The sequence below is a fragment of the Cupressus sempervirens genome, chromosome 7 (genome assembly GCF_028749045.1).
Source record: "Cupressus sempervirens isolate cs-2001-9-10 chromosome 7, ASM2874904v1, whole genome shotgun sequence".
Taxonomy (NCBI): Eukaryota; Viridiplantae; Streptophyta; class Pinopsida; order Cupressales; family Cupressaceae; genus Cupressus; species Cupressus sempervirens.
In genome coordinates this window covers 101882019-101887158 of record NC_143124.1, presented here as the reverse complement: position 1 = coordinate 101887158, position 5140 = coordinate 101882019, and positions in this window count along the sequence as shown.

Here is a 5140-nt window from a genome sequence, read left to right as displayed (position 1 = left end):
TTAAAGTGGTTCTCGACTTTATTTAAAATCACAGCTTCCCCCCACTCCAATTCAACAAGAACTGAAATTCCTCGATTTGTAGAATATAATATGTGATAAAAATTATCATAGTAAAATTATTTATTGTGGTAATTTATATATATATATATATATGTGTGTGTGTGTATAAATGTGTGTGTGTGTGTGTGTGTGTGTGTATATATATATATATATATATATATATATATATATATATATATATATATATATGTATATATATGTATATATTTATATACATATACATATGTATATGTATATACATATACATATACATATGTATATATATATACATATGTGTGTGTGTGTGTGTATCTCTCTCTCTCTCTCTCTCTCTCTCTCTCTCTCTCTCTCTATATATATATATATATATATATATATATATATACACCTAATAGATCTGTTAGGAAACCCATGAACAACCAATCCAATTTTGTATATAACATTTTTTATTCCTTTTCCAAACCCTACCTGAATTATAATCAATCAAATTACAAATCTCTAAAATTTACCAAACAAGGATTTCCATAACAAAGAATAGTAAATTTATCAATGAGGATTTCAAGCCAAAAATATTTTGAAAACAATTCCATTTAGATATGGAGAAGACATAGATTTGAAAAAAAGAAACTATTGCACAAAATTCATAAGATCCTATCTAGATTTGATGCTAAACAAACAGATGCTCAGATCTCACAAGAAATTCCCTTTCTTTCAAAAACCCTCTTCCTAGAAATTGGGTCCTCCAAACCCGTGTGTGGAGAAATGAGCTCTAATTTCTTAGTAAAGAGCTTTCTCCAATTAGGGTTTCAATTTTGCAATCACGTGAAACCTTTTTCTTATTATTTTATTTTATTTTAATTTCATGTGTAGACACTTTTGCATTTTAATTAAAATAAACTTGATTAAATTAATAATTTATCTCTTTTATTAAATCACAAGACATCTTTAATAAAATATTTATTAATTTAACTAATAATAATATTTATAGTTTATTATAGGCAAGTGTCTACAACACAACGGTAACTTGTGAGCCTCTCATGTGGGAAGTCTTGGGTTCGAATTCACTTAATACATAAAAATAATAAATTAAAATAAATAACAAAAAAAAACTAGGCTTCGACCATTTATCGATTCAATTTTTTTTGAGTTTATTATAAAAAAATGAAATTCCTAAATAAATTATTATTAAATTAAATAAATATAATTACGCCAAAATTAGAAATTTAATTAAATCTTTAAATTTAATTAATTTCTCAATTAATCAAATATAATCAAATATTGGTTTCTCTTTATAAATTTTTCATTAAATTATCTTTTAATTTTATTTAATTATAACAAAAAATCACAATAGACGGTCCACAAAACTAAATACGAAAACCCATTATAAAGTACATAATACGAAATTAAACTCAAGTGTCAAAATCATGAATTCACATCACTTGACAAATTCAGAAGGGTAAATAACCCAAATACTTGTCCTAATTTCTAGGACAATTGACTCAAGGTTAAGATTTGGACTCAAGAATTATCTCCCCTCTTTTACCATTGAGATATTGTGATAGGGCATATTCATCCTAGCAATTTAGGGAAGTCAATGCCCGACACCTGCAATCTACATAAAATTTGAGCATGTACATATACATATAATCTAAACTAAACAAGTAATGGCAAGGAGTGGTGCATTGTGTATATCTTGACTAGTAGGTGACTACGAGTCCCTCTCTCAACCATATCATAAATATCATACATAAAGTGAAAGATACATATACACCATACACATGCAAGTATGGGGTATGTATCCATAGAAATTGCATATAAATCATCCATCTAACTATCATCATGAAATAACTATAATCACTATATACAAGTGTCATCATCGAAGAATAATCATATACACATGAATAAACGAGTACCAAGTAGCCCATCACATAAATCAACTGAGTATGAATAACATCCAAACAAATCAGGTAAATCAAATACCACTAATCATCAAACATAACCATAAAGCTAGCCTAAAAAAATTTGACAAGATAATATGAAAAGTAAACTAGGGGTAGGAACTACATTCACCCCCCTAGATTTAGGCTTACTCTGGGAAGCCTATAAACAAGTAGGGGTATAAATCTCGTAAACTAGATGCATCCTCCCAAGTAGTTGATGACTCATTAGCAGGGTCCCATTGGACCCTTAGCTACTCTATGGTTCGACTCCTGAGGGTCAAATCCCAGTGCTACAGAATGTGCGCTGACTCCAAAGCCAACTGCTTGTCCTCCACCTATAACACATTCCAATGTAGAACATGTATCATGTCAGGAATATACTATCTAAGAATAGAAACATGGAAAACATCATAAACATGACCTAAGCTAGGTGACAATGCAAGTTGGTAGGAAACTGGATCTATCCTCTCAAGAATCTCAAATGATCCCATAAAATGAAGTGCTAGCTTCAAACCCTTTCCATAAAGGATCAGACTCTTCCATGGATGCAATCTCAAGAAAACTTTCTCACCCACCCCAAATTGCTTATCCATCCTATGAGCATCAACATACTTATTCTGTCTATCCTATGTTGTAGACATGTGCTCATGAATGCACACTACCTATTGCTCCATATCTTGAAGCATCTTAGGACCCAAGAGGATGCAATCTTTTAAATTTTCCCAACTTAATGAGGGATGACAAGGACAACCACACAAAGCCTGAAAAGGTGGCATTCCAATAGAACTATGATGCCCATTATTATATGCAAACTCTACTAGGTATACGTAATCCTTCCAAAGAGTCTGTCTGTCCATAACATACATGCTCAACATATCCTCCAAAACTTGATTCACTCTCTCAGTTTGACCATTTGTCTCTAGGTGATAAGTTAAGCTGAAATTCAACTGTGCTCCAAGATCATGCTACAAGGATGCCCAAAATGTGGATGTGAATATATGATCCCAATAAAAAATGATCTTTTAGGGAATACCATGCAATCTCATGATATCACACATGAAGACATTAGCTATTGAAGTTGCTGTATAGGATGACCTCATCAGTGAAAAGTGTGCCACCTTAGTCAACCGATCAATGGTGACCATGATAGCATCATGTTGACAAGTGGTCATAGGAAATCCTATAATGAAATCCATAGAAATAATGTCCCACTTCCATGAAGGAATGAGATTAGGCTATAAAAGCCCTGATAGATGTTGGTGCTCTACCTTGACTCTTTGGCACTCAAGACACCTAGCCACGAAATCAGCAATATCATGCTTCATCCCTATCCAAAAGTATAGATGTTCAAAATCTGTGTGCATCTTCTTGATACCTAGATATGCTAAGTAAGGTGCACGATGGGCCTCTAATAGGATCAATGTATGAAGCTCATCTAGTAGTGGTACATAAATCCTCCCTAAATAGCACAAAAGGCCAGCTGAATGTAGGACATAACCTAAAATTTTTCCCTCTAACATTTGGTCTCCTTGAATTGAATTCCCTGCTCACCTCTTGATACCAAGTATCTATAGGAAGTGCTTGAAGTTTAAGACTCCTCTTTTCCACATTAAGAGTCAAATGTAGTGTCTCATGTCTCCTACGACTCAAAGTATTAGCTACCACATTCTCCTTTCCTTGAATATACTTCAGCTCGAAGTCATACTCGCATAGAAACTCCATCCAACACCTATGCCTAGCATTCAGATTAGACTACATGAATATATATTATAGATTGTGATGATCACTATGAAGCTCAAATGTTGCCCCAACAAGAAGTGCCTCCATCTTACTAGAGCATGAAAAAATACAACTAACTCAAGATCATGTGTGGGATAATTTAGGTCACGATCCTTGAATTTGTGAGACTCATAGGCAATCACTCATCCATCTTGCATCAATATTGCTCCAATCCCTTCTAGGGAAGCATCTGTACACACCATAAAGTCACCTATTGGATCAGGTATTGCAAGTATCAGTGCACTAGTCAAAAGATCCTTGAGCTTCTGGAATATTTCCTTGCATTTCTTTGTCCAAATAAACTTCTTTCCCTTCCTCTCAAAGTAAGTGATAGGATATGCTACTTTGGAAAAGTTCTGGATGAGCCTGATATAATAACCTACTAGACTCATGAAGCTACAAATTTTAAACATAGTAGTGGGTGCAGTCCAATCTACCATTGCCTGATCTTTGTAGGGTCTATTGAGATACCATCCCTTGATATGATATGCCCTAAATACTGTATCTCGAACTGAAAGAAATCACACTTTGCCGAGTTGGAATAAAGTTGATTGTCTCTCAGGCACTAAAGAACCAACTATAGATTTTCCTCATGTTCCTCTTGGGATCTAGAATATATCAAAATGTCATCCTGGAACATAAGTAAAAATCAGTCATGGTAAGAACAAAATAATCCATTCATCAAGCAAATGAAAATTGATGGAGCATTCATCAACCCAAATGAAACCATTGTAAAATCATAGTGTCCATAGCGAGTGCAGAAGGCAGTCTTATGAATGTCAACATCTTGAATGTCAAGATGATGGTATCCTAACTTTAGATCAATCTTAGATAACACTGTGGCTCCCTTGATTTGGTCAAATAAATCATCAATCCTTGGTAAAGGATACATGTTCTTAATCATTACCTTGTTCAAGTGTCTATAGTCAATGCATAAGCATGATGAACCATCCTTCTTCTTCACAAAGAGCACCGGTGCTCCCCATGGAGAAACACTCAGTTGAATACAACCTCTAGCAAAAAGATCCTCAAGCTGTAGGCACAACTCACTCAACTCCTAAGTGGTCATCTGATAAGGAGCTCTAGAAATGAGCTCTACTATTGGGATAAGGTCAATGCTGAAGTCAATGTCTCTCTTCGGTGGCATACCTAGAATCCCACTGGGAAAGACATTTACATATTCTTGTAAGATATGATGGTCTAGAGTCTTCCCTATAGGGTCTTCTTCCTCCAGTTCATTCACAGTAATGGTGAACACTTGAAAAAACTTACGAAAGCTCTGCTTCAACTACATAATAGAGATCATAATTTGAAGGGATATAGGTCTCTGGATGCCCAAAATCTTTGAGTCTCTACCTTGATTGTCCTTACACTAAATGATT